Below are 19300 nucleotides of genomic sequence, written 5' to 3'. Positions count from 1 at the left end.
TTTTCACAGGAGCCTGGAGATTGAGAGGTGACCTTGTAGAAGTTTATAAGATAATGAGAGATTTACATAGAGTTATCGGTAGCTGCATTTTCCCCAGGATGGGGGAGTCTCATGAGAAGGGGCCACATTTTTACGGTTAGAGGAGAGAGATCTTCAAAAGAATGACTTGAGGGTCAAATTGTTACACAAAGGGCAGTTTGAGTGTGGAATGAAGTTCTTGAGGAAGGGGTGAATGTGGGTACAATAACAACGTTTTTCAGACATTTTGATAAGTACGTGAATAGGAAATGTTTGGAAGGATATGGGCCAGCAACAGGCAGCTGGGATGGGTTTAGTTTGAGATTATCTTTTCTACCAACTGTAGGGTCTGTTTCCATGCTGTACAACTATGACAAGAATATAGTTTTGGTCCATTTTTTGAGAAATGTTATGATGGAATGCTATTGAACTAAAGACCAATTAGCCAGATGTCAGTGATGGGTAGGTTGTGGAAGTGATTCTGCCAGGCAGGAGTTACATGCATTTGCAAAGGCAAGGATTGATGAAAGCTCGTCAGCACAAAGTCAGGTCTCACTAACTTGATTGCTTTTGTTGAAGTGGTGACCATACATTGTCTACACTAAAGTCAGCAGGACCTTTGACAGGGTTCAGCATGATATACTGGTTCAGAAGGTTAGATCACATGGGATCAGGGAGAGCTAGCCAACTGGATACAAAATTGGCTTGACAGTTGGAGACAGAGGGTGGTGGAAGGGGATTGTTGTTCAGTCTGGAGGCCTGTGACCAGCGGTGTGCTATAAGGATCGGGGCTGGGTCCACTGATATGTATCATCGACATAAACAAATTGATTGAGAATATAGGAGTCATTGTTAGTAAGTTTGCAGATGATCAAATTAATAGCGTCGTGTGCAGTGAATATGGTTATCAAAGGGGCTCTTCAACAACGGGGTCAGTGGACCAAGGAATGAAAGATGCAGTTGACATATGGTGTTGGGTTTTGTTGAGACAAACCAAGGAGGACTAACACAGTTAATGGTTTGGCCCTGGACAGTGTTGTCGAACAGAGAGAGACGAAGGGGTGCAGTTACATTGTTCCCTGGAAGTGACATTGGTGTTGGACAGGGTGGTGAAAGCAGTATTTGACGCACTTTCCTTCATTGTCCAGAGCTGTGATATGAATTGGAGACATTTGTAACATTGTCCTAAATATTTGCCTTAGGCAGGGGAGGCTACGGATTGACCTTATAAAGGTTTATAAAACGATGCGGGGCCTCAAGAAGGGCTTATGCCCGAAACATCGATTCTCCTGTTCCCTGGATGCTGCCTGACCTGCTGCGCTTTTCCAGCAACACATTTTCAGCTCTGATCTCCAGCATCTGCAGACCTCACTTTCTCCTCCATGCGGGACCTCAGTAAGGTGAAAAGCCAAGGGTAGGTGAGTCCAAAGCTAGAGGGTATAAACGTGAGGTGAGAGCAAGGATTTAAAGAGGGAGCTGAGCAGCAACATTAGCCACAGAGGATGGTGCATAGACGGAACGGATCGCCAGAGGAAATGGGAGAAACGTGTACAATTACAACATGGAAAAGACATTTGGGGAGATACATGGAGAGGAGAAGGTTTGAAGAGATAAGGGCCAAACACAGGCATATGCGACACATTTAGTATCAGAATCATGGTCAGCATTGATGAGTTGGAGTGAAGGTTCTGTTTCCGTGCTACATGACTCTGTCTCCAGTTAAAGAGGAGGAGACTACTGAGATAAGGCATGTTGTAGACACTGAAGCAAGCTACAGCGATAGGGCTGGTAGGCTGGAATGCAGTACGTTTCAAATTAGTGAAGTGATTATAAGGGAGGGAGGAGGCTACAAAGATAGCAACTGTTATAGGATTTAAAAAATTATTGAAGACATTGCTCACCAAGATATGACATAGATTCAGTGTTGCAGTGTGGTTAGTCTTAGTACAACAGACCTTACATTATGGGCAGGGATTGAGCCTGGGGTATGTCTGTATTGTGCTCCCCCTCCAGCACAGTATCTATGAGGTAAAAACAATGACTGCAGATGCTGGAAACCAGATTCTGGATTAGTGGTGCTGGAAGAGCACAGCAATTCAGGCACAGCAATCCGAGGACAGGCAAAATCGACGTTTCGGGCAAAAGCCCTTCATCAGGAATAAAGGCAGAGAGCCTGAAGCATGGAGAGATAAGCTAGAGGAGGGTGGGGGTGGGGAGAGAGTAGCATAGAGTACAATAGGTAGGTGGGGAAGGAGATGAAGGTGATAGGTCAGGGAAGAGAGGGTGGAGTGGATAGGTGGAAAAGGAGCTGGGCATGTCGGACAAGTCCGGACAGGTCGAGTTACTGGAGGTTAGAAACTAGGATGAGGTGGGGGAAGGGGAAATGAGGAAACTGTTGAAATCCACATTGATGCCCTGGGGTTGAAGTGTTCCGAGGCGGAAGATGAGGCGTTCTTCCTCCAGGCGTCTGGTGGTGAGGGAGCGGCGGTGGAGGAGGCCCAGCACCTCCATATCCTCGGCAGAGTGGGAGGGGGAGTTGAAATGTTGAGCCACTGGGCGATTTGGTTGATTGATGCGGGTGTCTCTGAGATGTTCCCTAAAGCGCTCTGCTAGGAGGCGTCCAGTCTCCCCAATGTAGAGGAGACCGCATCGGGAGCAACGGATACAATAGATGATATTAGTGGATGTGCAGGTAAAACTTTGATGGATGTGGAAGGCTCCGGACTTGCACATCCACTAATATCATCTATTGTATCCGTTGCTCCCGATGCGGTCTCCTCTCCATTGGGGAGACTGGACGCCTCCTAGCAGAGCGCTTTAGGGAACATCTCAGAGACACCCGCATCAATCAACCAAATCGCCAAGTGGCTCAACATTTCAACTCCCCCTCCCACTCTGCCGAGGATATGGAGGTGCTGGGCCTCCTCCACCGCCGCTCCCTCACCACCAGACGCCTGGAGGAAGAACGCCTCATCTTCCGCCTCGGAACACTTCAACCCCAGGGCATCAATGTGGATTTCAACAGTTTCCTCATTTCCCCTTCCCCCACCTCATCCTAGTTTCTAACCTCCAGTAACTCGACCTGTCCGGACTTGTCCGACCTGCCCAGCTCCTTTTCCACCTATCCACTCCACCCTCTCTTCCCTGACCTATCACCTTCATCTCCTTCCCCACCTACCTATTGTACTCTATGCTACTCTCTCCCCACCCCCACCCTCCTCTAGCTTATCTCTCCACGCTTCAGGCTCTCTGCCTTTATTCCTGATGAAGGGCTTTTGCCCGAAACGTCGATTTTGCCTGTCCTCGGATGCTGCCTGAATTGCTGTGCTCTTCCAGCACCACTAATCCAGAAGCACAGTATCTATGTCATGTACTGTTGGCCGATGTTTGGAGCCCTCTCATTGCTCTCTGCCCTGTGCACTGTGAGTGATCTTACCTCACTCCAGGATTTATTGAAGGCTCCAGATCTCCCTGCCCTTTGTCTCTCTGGCTGACCAACCATCTTCAATGTGATGATTGACGAGACACCCAGCAGTTGGGAAGTCGATTGAGTCAGGACTTTCCTGAGTATGTGTAGGAGACAGAGAGATAGACAGAATGGGAAATTAGATTAGATTAGATTAGATTAGATTACTTACAGTGTGGAAACGGGTCCTTCGGCCTAACAAGTCCACACCGACCCGCCAAAGCGTATACCACCCAGACCCATACTTCTATATTTACCCCTTCACCTAACACTACGGGCCATTTTCAGCATGGCCAATTCACCAAACCTACACATTTTTGGATTGTGGGAGGAAACCGGAGCACCCGGAGGAAACCCACGCAGACATGGGGAGAATGTGCTAAACTCCACACAGAGAGTCGCCTGAGGAGGGAATAGACTGATGCTGTGAGGATTACACATGGAAAATGGCACTGTGTCCCACAGAGATCTGGAAAATCTCAGTTTCCATCCCTGGCCTGTGCTGCTGCGTCTCTCTGGAGTGGAGAATTCTGTTGACTCAGGATCTGGAGTAGCTGCAAGAGCGAGAGACACTGACAGAGGCAGCAATTAGACCCACACAGTGAGGGATACCACATGGAGAGAGACTGAGTGATATCACTAGAGTACAGCAAGTTATCAAGATCAAACAATTGTGTTGGAAGAACGGGTTTAGCTTAATGATGCACTGGTGTCAGTGTTCAGGGATGGGCAACCATTGAGCAGGTGAAGTGATGGCCGAGTGGTATAACTGCTAGAGCACGAATCGAAAACCTCAGCTAATGTACAGGGGAGAAAGGTTTGAATCCCACCATCAGAAATGGTAGAATTTGAAATCAATAATTTTAAAAATAGTAATTAACAATCCACATGTAAGTATGAGACCATTGCTGATGTACAAAAAACCCAAACAGTTGTCCTTCCGAGATAGACATCTGCCCATCCTAACATGGTCTGCACTACATAACCACAGCAAAGTGTTTGCCTCTCAATTACCCTCTGAAATGGCTGAGCAAGTTACTCAGCTCACTGGCAGCTAGGGCTGGACAAGAAAGGCTAGTCAGCCAGAGACACCCAAATCCCATAGCTGATTTATAAAAAAATAATCCATTAGAATGGACCCACTGGAACCGTGCTGGGAAGAGTGTCCTGGCAAATCATGTCGGTAGGTTTGTGGACGGGGCTTTAAACTGACAGAGAGGACGCAGGGACAGGGTTCAGGTGAAAGGAGCTTTCCAAATCCAAAGAGAAAAGGTGAAGCATCAGAACAGCATGGGGATGTGGCTGAAGACAAGCAGAAAGGAACCGAAAGGGACAGAGTTTAACTAAACCTGTACATCAGCGAATAGGTTTGTGACAAGACATTGTGGGAAAGAGTAAATTATGTCTTTTTTTTTCGCATGGACAAGGTCTCTGCAATAACGTAGATGGATTTGTGACACAGAGATAAAAGAGATTTAGACACCAGGGAGACATGGTTACAGGGCGAACAAAAGGTGGGACATAAATATTCAATAGCTCACAACCTTGCAGAAACTCAGGCAAAATGCGCAATGAGAACTATAATGGATAACAAAGGCATTACAGAGAAAGCATTTGGCTGCAGATTATGAAGTAGAGTCGGAATGTAAATTCTGGCTACTACTTGCCAAGGACAGAAAAAGCAGAACAGTTTTAGCCGCCGAACAGCATTTCATTGCACATCACTGCATTAAACAGGAATTAATTGGAATTTTTTAACAAAGATATTGTGATAATTTTGGAAACTTCAATATTCGCATAATCTGGGACAATCACACTGACAACAGTGATAGTGGAAGGGGAGTACAGATAATTTTTTTCAGTGTTTCTTTGAATAACACATTGTGCAACTAGCTAGGGACATAACTATGTCAGATCGATGGTTGTGTGATGAAACTTAGTGAATGAGTAATGTCACCTGGAGAGATCTTCCGGGAAATTGTGATAAAGTGCAGTTTAAAGAAATATAAAGTTTTAGAGTGAATCACAGAAAGGACAAATTACAATGAAAAACAAAAATAGCCAATTGTGTACATTTGACAGGAGAAATGAACAAGGTAAACAGGCTAAACAGACTGGAACATGTGTCTGTAAATAAACAGTGGAAAACATTTGAAGGAACAGTGTAAATCACTCAAAAAAAGTACATTCCATCGAAACAGACAAAACCTCAACAAGAAACTCACTCCTGTCCCTCACTCAGGACAAAATGGATCATATTAGATTATGAGGCAAACAAGATCAGCAAAACGTGCTTAAAATCCAGAAGTGTGAGTGTGCTTTAAGAGTAAGTTGTAAAGGGATCGCAAAGGGTCTGCTCGCAGCAGGAGGGCAGGTGGAATGGGAATCATTGTCAGGGTTTAATGACATGACAGGAACAGGGAGAGATGAAGGTGCTGGAGGTGGTGAGAATGTTACAGGGAGTGGCCAGGATCTGAACGGTGTTACAAAGCCAGTACGGATTGCTGCAGCTGGAGGGGTTTGCAGAGATAGGGAGGGACATTGGAGAGAAAGGATCAACCAGCTGCTCATCCAAAACCACCACATTAGTGGCCACAGGATTTTTCACTATTGACCATCCTCAGGCCATAGGAGCATTTTTATAAAGTATTTACGAATTACAGGCCAGAGGATAATTCACACACTGTATTGACCGTCCTCAGGACACAGGATTATTCACAGATAGTATTGACCATCCTCAGGCCACAGGATTATTCACACAGTTTTCAGCATTCTCAGCACACAGGATTATTCATACTCTATTGACCATGCACAGGCCACAGATTATTAACACACAGCATTGACCATCCACAGGCCACATTATTACTCACACACAGTATTGACGATTCACAGGCCACACGTTTATTAACACACAGTATTGACCATTCTCAGGCTGCAGGATTATTCACACACAGTATTGCCCATTCATAGGTCTCATAATTATTAACACACTGTATTGAACAACCTCAGGCAACAGGATTATTCACACACTGCATTGACCATCCACAGACCACAGGATTATTCACACACAGTATTGAATATCCTCAAGGCACAGGATTATTCCCACACAGTATTTGACTATTTTCAGGCCACAGGCTTATTATCACACAGCATTGACCATCATCAGGCCACCGAATTAGTCACACACATTATTGAAAATCCTCAAGCAACAGGATTATCCACACACAGTATTGATCATTATCAGGCCACAGGATTACGCACACACAGTATTAACCATCCTCGGGTCACAGGATTTCTCACACACTGTATTGACCAGCGTATGGCCACAGGATTTTTGAACACACTGTCTTGAACATTTACAGGTCACAGGATTACCCACACACAGTATTGACCATTCACAGGACACAGTTTTATTAACAAACAGTATTGACTATGCACACCACAGATTATTAACACACAGTAGTGACCATTCAATGGCCACAGCCTTATTCCCGCACAGAATTGACTATCCTCAGGCCACTGGATTATTCCCACACAGTATTGACTACACTCAGGCCACATGTTTATTCACGCAGAGTATTGAGCGGTCACAGTGCACAGAATTATTCACACTCAGTATTGACTATCCTTAGGCAAAGGTTTATTCCCACATAGTATTGACGATTCACAGGCTACAGGATTATTCATACACATCATTGACCATCATCAGTCCAGACGATTATTCACAGACAATATTGACCATCCTCAGGCCACAGGATTATTCACACAAAGTATTGACCATTGACAGTCCAAAGGATTAATTGCACACCGTGTTGACCATCCTCAGTCCATAGGATTACTCACATACAGTATCGACCATCCGAAGACCACAGGATTATTCACTCACAGTAATGACCATTCACAGCCCACAAAATTATTCACACAAGCATTGACCATTCACAGGTAACAGGATTATTCTCACGCAGGATTGAACAACCTCAGGCAACAGGATTAATCACACATCGTATTGATCATTCTTAGGCCACAGGATTACTCACTCACAGTTTTGATCATCCTCAGGCCAAGGGTTATTCTCACACAGTACTAATGATTCACATGCCACAAGATTAGTCTCACACAGTATTGACCAACCTCCGGCCACAGGAATATTCACAAACAATATTCAACATTCTTAGGACACAGGATTAATCACACATAGTATTGATCATCCTCCGGCCAGAGGATTAATGGACACACTTTTTGACCACTTACAGGTCACAGGATTATTCACAGACAGGACTCACTATCCTCAGGCAACAGGATTATTCACACACAGTATTGTCCATCCATAGTCCACAGTATTATTCACACACATTATTGAGCATTCACAGGCCACAGGATTATTCACACATAGTATTGACCATGTTCAGGCCACAGGTCTATTCACACACAGTATTGAGCATTCACAGTGCACAGGATTATTCAACACTTTGTATAGTCCATCCACAGGCCACACTATTATTAACAAACAGTATTGACGGTTCACAGGCCACAGGATTATTCGCACACAGTTTTGAGCACCCTCAGGCCACAGGATTGTTCACACACAGTATTGACCATCTTCAGGCCAAGGGTTATTCACACACAGTATTGACGATTCACAGGCCAGAGGATTATTCACACATGGTATTGACCATTCACTGTCCAAGGATAATTCACACACAGCATTGACCATCACAGGCCACAGGTTTATTCACACACAATATTGAATATCCTCAGGGCACAGGATTATTCACGGTATTGACCATTATCAGACCTCAAGATTATTCACACACTGTATTAACCAGCCTCTGGCCACAAGATTATTCACAACAGTATTGACCATCCACAGGCCACAGATTATTCACAACAGTATTGACCATTCACAGGCCACAGCCTTATTCACACACAGTATTGACCATCCTTAGGCCACTGGATTATTCCCACACTTTATTGACTACTCTCAGGCCACAGGTTTATTCATACAGAGTATTGAGCAGTCACAGTGCACAGGATTATTCACACATAGTATTGACCATCCTCAGGCCACAGTATTATTAACAAACAGAAATGACCATTCACAGGCCACAGGATTTATCATCCACAGTATTGAACAACCACAGGCAACAGGATTAATGACATAGTTTTTACCATCCTCAGGCCACAGGATTGTTCACACACAGTATTGACCATCCTCAGGCCAAGAGTTATTCACACACAGTATTCACAGTATTCACATACACAGATAATTCACAGGCCAGAGGATTATTCACACGTGGTATTGACCATTCACTGTCCAAGGGTAATTCACACACAGCATTGACCGTTCACAGGCCACAGGATTATTCCCACACATTATTGAACATCCTCAGGCAACAGGATTATTCACACGGAATATTGACCATCCTCACGCAAAGAATTATTCACACACAGTATAGACCACCCTAATGTCACAGGATTATTCACACACAGTATTGACATTCCGCAGGCCACAGGTGTATTCATAAACAGTATCCTCAGGTACCAGGATTATTTAAACACAGTATTGACAATCCACAGTCCACAGAATTATTCACACAAGTATTCTCCATCCTCAGACCGCAGCATTATTCGCACACAGTATTCTACAGGTTTAGTGACACACAGTATTGACCATCATCAGGTAACGGGATTATTCTCACACAGTACTGACCATCCTGATGCAACACAATTATTCACACACAGTATTGACCATCCTCAAGCCACAGGATTATTTTCACATGGTATTGACAATCATCGGGCCACATGATTAATCACACATGATATTGACCAATCACTGTGCAAAGGATTATTCTCACACAGTATCGACCATCCTCAGGCAACAGGAGAAGTTCACAGAGTATTCATCAACTCAGGCAACAGGATTATTCACACGCAATATTAACCATCCTCACATAAATAATTATTCACACACAGTATAGACCACCCTAATGCCACAGGATTATTCACACACTGTATTGACATTCCACAGGCCACAGGATTATTTTCACACATTATTGACCAGCCTCCAGCCACAAGATTATTCACTCACAGTATTGACCAACCTCAGGCCACAGGAGTATTCATAAACAGTATTGAGCATTCATAGTTCCCAGGATTATTTAAACACAGTATTGACAATCCACAGTCCACTGAATTATTCATACAAGTATTCTCCATCCTCAGGCCTCAGGATTATTCACACACTGTATTGACCAGCCTACTTCCACAGGATTTTTGAACCTACTGCCTTGTCAGTTTACAGGTCACAGGATTATTCACACAAAGTATTGACCATCCTCAGGCCAAGGGTAATTCACACAGTATTGACCAGCCTACAGACCCAGGAGTAATGAACACACTGTTATGACCATCCTCATGCTACAGGATTATTCGCACACCATATTGACACTTCACAGGCTGGAGGATTATTCACACACAGAATTGACGATTCACAGGCCACAGGATTAGTGACACACATTATTAACCATCCTCAGGTACCAGGATTATTCACACACGGTATTGACCATTATCAGGACACAGGATTATTCATATACAGTATTGACTTACCTCAAGCCACAGGACTTTTCCACACACAGTATTGACGATCCTCAGGCCACAGGATTTTTCACACACAGTATTGACGATCCTCAGGCGACAGGATTATTTTCACAAGGTATTGACCATCATCAGGCCACAGGATTACTCACACACTGTACTGACCATCCTCACGCAACATAATTATTCACAAAGTATTGACCATCATCAGGCCACATGATTATTCACACACAGCATTGACCATTCTCAGGCCACAAGATTATTCCCACACAGTATTGAGCATTCATAGTTCCCAGGATTATTTACACACAGTATTGACCATCCTCAGTACACAGGGATACTCAAAAAAAAAATTAAACATTCTCAGGTCACATGATTACTCAAACACAGTATTGACCACCATTAGGCCACAGGATTAATGAACACACTGTCTTGACCATTTACAGGTCTCAGTTTCATTCATACACAGTTTTAACCATTCTCAGGCTACAGGATTGTTCACACAGTGTATTGATCACCCTCAGGCTGCAGGATTATTCACAGACAGTATTCACTACCCTCAGGTCACAGGATTGTTCACACACAGTAATGACCATCCAAGGGTTCTTCACACACAGTATTCAGCATTCACCGCGCACAGGATTATTCACACACAGTTTTGACCTTCCTCAGACCAAAGGATTATTCCCATACAGAACCGACCATCTTCAGGCCACGGGATAATTCCCACATAGTGTTGGCCATCCTCAGGCCACAGGTTTGTTCACAAATAATATTGACCAGCCTCGCGCTGCAGGATTATTCGCACACAGTATTCACCATTCACAGTCCACAGCATTATTCACACACAGCATAGACTGTTAACAGACCACAGGATTATTCACACAGAGCATTGAACAGCCCCAGTCAACAGGATTAATCGCACATAGTTTTGACCATTCTCAGGTCACAGGATTGCTCACACACAGTATTGACCATCCTCAGGCCAAGGGTTATTCACACACAGTATTGACCATTCACGGGCCAGAGGATTATTCACACATGGTATTGACCATTCACTGTCTAAGGATAATTCACACACAGTATTGACCATCACAGGCCACAGGATTATTCACACACTGTATTAACCATCCTCCAGCCACAAGATTATTCACACACAGTATTGACCATTCACAGGCTACAGCCTTATTCACACACAGTATTGACTATTCTTAGGACACTGGATTATTCCCACACTTTATTGACTACTCTCAGGGCACATGATTATCAACTCACAGCATTGAGCAGTCACAGGCCACATGATTATTCCCACACAGCATTGACCATTCTCAGGCCAACAGGATTATTCCCATACATTATTGACCATTCTAAAGCCACAGGATTATTCACACAAAGTATTGACAATCCTCAGGCCACTAGATTATTCACACACTGTATTGAACATTCTCAGTTCACAGGATTATTCGCGCACAGTATTGACCACCATACGGCCACAGTATTAATGAACACAGTGTCTTGGTCATTTACACGTCACAGGATTATTCCCACACAGTATTGACCATCCTCAGGGCACAGCTTTATTCACACACAGCATTGACTAGCACATGGCCACAGGATTAATGAACACTCTGTCTTCAACATTTACAGGTCACAGGATTATTCCCACATAGTATTGACAATTCTCAGACCACATCATTATTCACACACAGTATTGACCAGCCTACGGCCACAGGATTAATGAACATACTGTCTTGACCATTTACAGGTCACAGGATTATACCCACACAGTATTGACCATCCTCAAGGAACAGGATTATTCACACAATATTGACAATCCTCAGGCAACAGGATTATTCACACTGTATTAATCATCCTCAAACCATAGGATTATTTACACACAGTATTGCCAGTATACAGACCGCAGGATTACTCACACACAGTATTGAACATTCACAGGCCCCAGGATTACTCTCACACTGTATTCACAATCCTCACGCAACTGGATTATCCACACACAGTACTAACCATCCTCAGGACACACTAGTATTCACACACAATATTCAATATTCCCAACCCACAGCATTATTCACACACAGTATTGATTGGAACACGGCCACAGGATTAATGAACACACTGTCTCAACCATTTACATGGTCACAGAATTACTTCCACACAATACTGACTATCTTCAAGCCACAGGATTGTTCACACACAGTATTGGACATCCTGAGACCACAGGAGTATTCACACACTGTATTGACCATTCTCAGACCGCAGGATTATTCACACACAGTATTGAACATCCTCAGGCCACAGGATTATTCACACATAGTATTGACCAGCATACGGCCACAGGATTAATTAACACACTGTCTTGACCATTTACAGGTCACAGAAATATTCGTACCCAGTATTGACCATCCACAAGCCACAGGATTTTTCACGCTCAGTATTGACTGTCCTCAGAACACAGGATTATTCTCACACAGTATTGACCATCTTCAGGCTACAGGAATATTCACTCACATTATTCACAATTCTCAAATTACAGGATTGTTCACACACAGTATTGGCGATTCACAGGCCAGAGCATTATGCATACATGGTATTGATCATTCATTGTCAAAAGCATTATTCACACACAGCATTGACCATCCTCAGGCCAAAGATTATTCACACACAGTATTGACTATTCTAAGGCCACAGGATTATTCACACACAGTATGGCTGTCCTCAGGCAACATAATTTTTCACACAAAGTATTGACAATCCTCAGGCCACAGGATTAATCACTCACTGTATTGAACATCTTTGGGCAGCAGGATATTTAACACACAGAGTATTGACTATCCTTCGGCCCAATGGTTATTCACACACAGTCTTGACCACCATACGGCCACAGGATTAATGGATGCACTGTCTTGATCATTTACACATCACAGGATTATTTCCACGCAGTATTGATGATTCTCAGGCCAAAGCAATGTTCACACACAGTATTGACCATTCACAGGGCACAGGATTATTCACACAAAGTATTGACTAGCACACGGCCACAGGATTAATGAACACTCAGTCTTCAACTTTTGCAGGTCACAGGACTATTCCAACATAGAATTCACAATCCTCAGGCTACATGATTATTCACACACAGTATTGACCAGCCTATGGCCACAGGAGTAATGAACACACTGTCTTGATCATTTACAGGTCACAGGATTATTCCCACACAGTATTGACCATCCTCATGGAAGAGGAATATTTACACAAAGTATCACCATCCTCAGGCCATGGATCATTCACACATAGTATTGACAATCCTCAAGCCACAGGACTTTTCCTACACAGTATTGACCATCCACAGGTACCTGGATTATTCTCACACTGTATTGACCATTCTCAGGCCACAGGATTATTCACACACGGTATTGAGCATTCACAGTGCACAGGATTATTCCCACACTGAATTCACAATTCTCAGGCCACAGGTTAATTCACACACAGAATTGACAATTCTATGTCTACGGGATTATTCACACACAGTATTGTCCATTCACAGCGCACAGGAGTATTTACACACAGCATTGAATATCCTCGGGTAGCAAATTTATTCACACGCATTATTGACCAGCCTCAGGCCACAGGATTATTTACACACTGTGTTGACAGTACAGAGGCCACAGAAGTATTCACACACAATATTCAACATTCCCAGCCCACAGGGTTTTCCCCCACACAGTATTGACGAACATACGGCCACAGGATTAATAAACACATTGCCATGACCATTCAGTACAAACAGTATTGAACATTCACAGGCCACAGATTATTGATGCACAGTATTGACCATTCACATCACAAAGGATTATTCTCATACAGCATTGACCATCCACAGCCCACATTATGATTCACTCACAATATTGACCATCCTTAGGCAAAGGGTTATACATACACAGTACTGACGATTCACAGCCCATAGCATTATTCACACAGTATTGACTGCCCTCAGGCCACATTATTATTCACGCACAGTATTGACCATCCTCTGTCCACAGGATTACTCACACACAGTATTGATCATCCTCAGGTCAAGGGTTATTCATACACAGTATTGACCATCCTAAGACCATAAGATCATTCACACACAGTATTGACCAACCTGAGGCCACAGGTTTAATGAACACATTCTCTTTACCAATTAACAGGTCACAGGAATATTCCCACACAGTACTGACAATCCACAGGGCACAGGATTATTCACACACAGTATTGAACATCCTCAAATTCAGAATTACTCTGACACACTATTGACCATTCACAGTCCACAGGATTGTTCACATATCGTATTGTTCATACTCAGTCTAAGGATTAGTCAAACACAGTATTGATGATTCACAGGCCAGAGGATTATTCACACACAGTATTGACTAACCTCAGGCCACAGGTTTATTCACACACAGTATTGATGATTCACAAGCCACAGGAGTATTCGGACACAATGGTCAATATTCTCAGCCAACAGGATTATTCAGATACAGTATTGACCAGCATACGGCCACAGGATTAATGCACACACTATCTTGTTCATTTACACGTCACAGGATTATTCCCACACAGTATTGTTGATTCTCAGGCCACAGCAATATTCCCACACAGTATTAACCATTCACAGGGCACAGGTTTATTCACACACAGCATTGACTAGCACATCGCCACAGGATTAATGAATACTCTGTCTTCAACATTTACAGGTCACAGGATTATTTACACACAGTATTGACCATCCTCAGGCCATGAGTTATCCACACAACTTATTGACAATCCTCAAGGAACAGGATTATTCCTACACAGTATTGATCATCCTTAAACAACAGGATTATTCTCACATTATACTGACGATTCTCAGGCAACAGGATTATTCTCACACTGTATTGACCATTCTCAGGCCACAGGATTATTAATAAATGGTATTGAACCATCTCAGGCAACACGATTGTTCACACACTGTATTGACCATCCTCAGGCCAAGGGTTACTCATGCACAGTATTGACCATCCTCAGGCCACAGTATTATTTGCAAACAATATTGATCATGCACAGGCCACAGATTTTTAACACGTAGTATTGACCATCCACAGCCCACATGATTATTATCACACAGCATTGACCATCCACAGGCCACATCATTACTCACACACAGTATTGCTCATCCTTAGGCAAAGGGCTATTCGCACACAGTATTGACCTTCCTTAGGCCAAGGGTTATTCACACACAATATTTACGATTCACGGGCCATAGGATTATTCACACACAGTATTGACTGCCCTCAGTCCACAGGATTGAGCATTCACAGTGCACAGGATTATTCACACATTGTATTCACAATTTTCAGGCTACAAGTTAATTCACACACAGTATTGACCATTCTCAGGCCACAGGATTATTTTCACACACAGTATTGAACATCCTCAGGCCACAGGATTACTCACACACAGTATTGACCATTCACAGTCCACAGCATTTTTCACACACATTATTGACCAACCTCAGGCCACAGTATTATTCACACACAGTATTGACCATTCTCAGGCCACAGGATTATTTTCACACAATATTGACCAATTTTTGACCACAGGATTACTCACACACAGTATTGACCGTCCTCAGGCCATAGGATTATTCACACACAGTATTGACCGTCCTCAGGCCATAGGATTATTCACACACAGTATTGACCATTCGCAGCCCACAGGATTATTCACACACAGTATTGACAATCTTCGGGTAGCAAAATTATTCCCACACATTATTGACCAGCCTCAGGCCACAGGATTAATTACACACTGTGTTGACAGGACAGAGGCCATATGAGTATTCACACACAATATTCAACATTCTCAGCCCACAGGATTATTCACACACAGTATTGACGAACATACGGCCACAGGATTAATAAACACATTGCCTTGACCATTCAGTATAAACAGTACTGAACATGCACAGGCCATAGTTTATTAACACCCAGTATTGACCATCCACAGGCCACAGTTTTATTAACAAACAATATTCAACATGCACAGGCCACAGATTATTGATACATAGTATTGACCAGTCACATTCCACAGGATTTTCAGCACATAGTATGGACCGTCCTCAGGCAACAAAAGTTTTCACACACTGTATTGACCATCCTCAGGCCACAGGATTATTCACTCGCTGTGTTGAACATCCTCAGGCAGCAGCATATTTAACACACACAGTATTGACCATTCTCAGTCCACAGGATTATTCACACACAGTATTGACCACCATACGGCTACAGCATTAATGAACGCACTGTCTTGGTCATTTACACGTCACAGGATTATTTCCACACAGGATTGACGCGTCTCAGGCCACAGCAATATTCTCACACAGTATTGACCATTCAAAGAGCACAGGATTATTCACGCACAGCATTGACTAGCACACGGCCACAGGATTAATGAACACTCTGTCTTCAACATTTGCAGGTCACAGGATTGTTCCCACATAGTATTGACAATCCTCAGGCCACAGGATTATTCACACTCAGTATTGACCAGCCTACGGCCACAGAATTAATGAACACACTGTCTTGACCATTTACAGGTCGCAGGATTATTCCCACACAGTATTGACCATCCTCAAGGAACAGGATTATTTCCACATAGTATTGACCATCCTCAGGCCACAGGATTATTCACACACAATATTGATGATTCAAAGGCCACAGCATTATTCACAGTGTACTGACCACTCACAGTCCAAAGGATTATTCACACACAGTATTGACCATCCTTAGCCCAAGGGTTATTCACACACAGTATTTACGATTCACGGGCCATAGGATTATTCACATACTTTATTGAGCATTCACAGTGCACAGGATTATTCACACACTGTATTCACAATTCTCAGGCCACAGGTTAATTCACACATGGTATTGACCATTCTCTGTCCACAGGATTTTTCACACATAGTATTGACCATTCTCAGGCCAGAGGACTATTCACACACAGTATTTACCATCCTCAGGCCACAGGATTATTCCCACACAGCATTGACCATTCTCAGGCCACAGGATTATTCCCATACATGAATGACCATTCTCAGGCCACAGGATTATTCACACACTGTATTGACCATCTTCAGGCTACAGGATTATTCCCACAGAGTATGGACCATTCTCAGGCCACAGGATTATTCACACACACACACACAGTATTGAACATCCCTCGGGCAGCAGGATATTTAACACACACAGTATTGACTATCCTTCGGCCCAACGGTTATTCCCACACAGTATTGTCCATTCTCAGTCCACAGGATTATTCACACACAGTATTGATCATTCACAGGGCACAGGATTATTCACACACGGTATTGACTAGCACATGGCACAGGATTAATGAACACTTTGTCTTGACCATTTACAGGTCACAGGATTATTCCCACACAGGATTGACCATCCTCAGGCCATGGATTATTCATACTCAGTATTGATAACCCTCAAGCCACAGGATTATTCCTACACAGTACTGATCATCCTCAGGCAACAGGATTAATTTCACACATTATTGACCATTCTCAGGCCACAGGATTATTCACACACTGTATTGATGATTCACAGGCCGCAGGATTATTCACACACAGTCTTGACCATTCACAGGCCACAGTAATATTTGCAAACAATATTGGCATTGCACACGTCACAGATTATTAACACATAGTATTGACCATCCACAGCCCACAGGATTATTATCACACAGCATTGACCATCCATAGGCCACATTATTATTCACACAGTATCAACTATCCTTAGACAAGGGGCTATTGACACACAGTTTTGACAATTCACAGGCCACAGGATTATTCAAACACATTATTGACCATCCTCAGGCTGCGGGATTATGCACACAGTGTATTGACCATTCACAGTCCAAAGGATTATTCACACACAGAATTGACCATCCTTAGGCCAAGGGTTATTCACATACAGTATTTACGATTCACGGGCCATTGGATTATTCCGACACAGTATTGACTGCCCTCAGTACACAGGATTATTCACACGCAGTATTAAGCATTCACAGTGCACAGGAGTATTCCCACACTGTATTCGCAATTCTCAGGCCACAGGTTAATTCACACACAGTATTGACCATCCTCAGGCCATGGATTATTCACACACAGTATTGAAAATCCTCAAGCCACAGGATTATTCCTACACAGTATTAAACATCCTCAGGCCACACGAGTACTCACACACAATATTCAACATTCTCAGCCGACAGGATTATTCCCACACAGTATTGCCTAGCATACGGACACAGGATTAATGAACAAACTGTATTGACCATTTGCAGGTCACAGGATTATTCACACCCAGCATTGACCATCCTCAGGCCACAGCATTATTCACACACAGTATTGTCCATCCATAGGCCACAGTATTATTTGCAATCAGTATTGCAGAGATTATTAACACACAGTATTGACCATCCACAGCCCACAGGTTTATTATCACACAGCATTGAATATCCACAGGCCATATTATTATTCACACACAGTACTGCCCATCCTTCGGCAAAGGACTATTCAGACACAGTATTTACCACCTCAGGCCGCAGGATTATTCATACAGTGTATTTGCCATTCACAATTCAAAGGATTATTCACACACAGTATTGACCATTCTTTGGCCAAGGGTTATTCACACACTGTATTGACAATTCGCAGGCCACAGGATCATTCACACACAGTATTGACAATCCTCCATCCACAGGATTACTCTCACACAGTATTGACCGTTCACAGTCCACAGCATTTTTCACACACAGTATTGACCATCCTCAGACCACACGAGTTTTCACACACATCATTGATCATCTTCAGGCCACAGGATTACTCCCACACAGAATTGACCATCCGCAGGCCACAGATTATTAACAAACAGTATTGACCATCCACAGGCCACTGGATTATTAACACACAGCATTTACCATCCACAGGCCACATTATCATTTACACACAGTATTGACAATCTTTAGACAAATGCTCAATCACACACAGTATTCAGCATTCACAGTGCACAGGATTATTCACACACTGTATTGACCATTCACATTCCAAAGGATTATTCTCACACAATACTGACCACCCTCATTCCACAGGATTACTCAGCCACAGCGTTGATCATT

At 43.3% G+C, this 19300-nt stretch overlaps 1 long non-coding RNA gene across 1 annotated transcript in view; it reads right to left on the bottom strand.

Moving 5' to 3' along the window:
- The window catches only part of LOC148149530 (uncharacterized), a 69053-nt gene that overhangs the window by 39016 nt on the left and 10737 nt on the right, over nucleotides 1-19300 (bottom strand). The window contains exon 3 of the long non-coding RNA XR_015757801.1: nucleotides 3455-3581. This is a non-coding gene — a long non-coding RNA (uncharacterized LOC148149530). The remainder of the gene's footprint in view (nucleotides 1-3454; nucleotides 3582-19300) is intronic.

Source organism: Chiloscyllium plagiosum, unplaced genomic scaffold (assembly GCF_037043375.1).
Source record: "Chiloscyllium plagiosum isolate Xiang-an unplaced genomic scaffold, Cpla_swu_hap1 HiC_scaffold_8, whole genome shotgun sequence".
Taxonomy (NCBI): domain Eukaryota; kingdom Metazoa; phylum Chordata; class Chondrichthyes; order Orectolobiformes; family Hemiscylliidae; genus Chiloscyllium; species Chiloscyllium plagiosum.
Note: the sequence above shows the minus strand (reverse complement) of the source record. Positions and strands in the feature narration are given on the sequence as shown.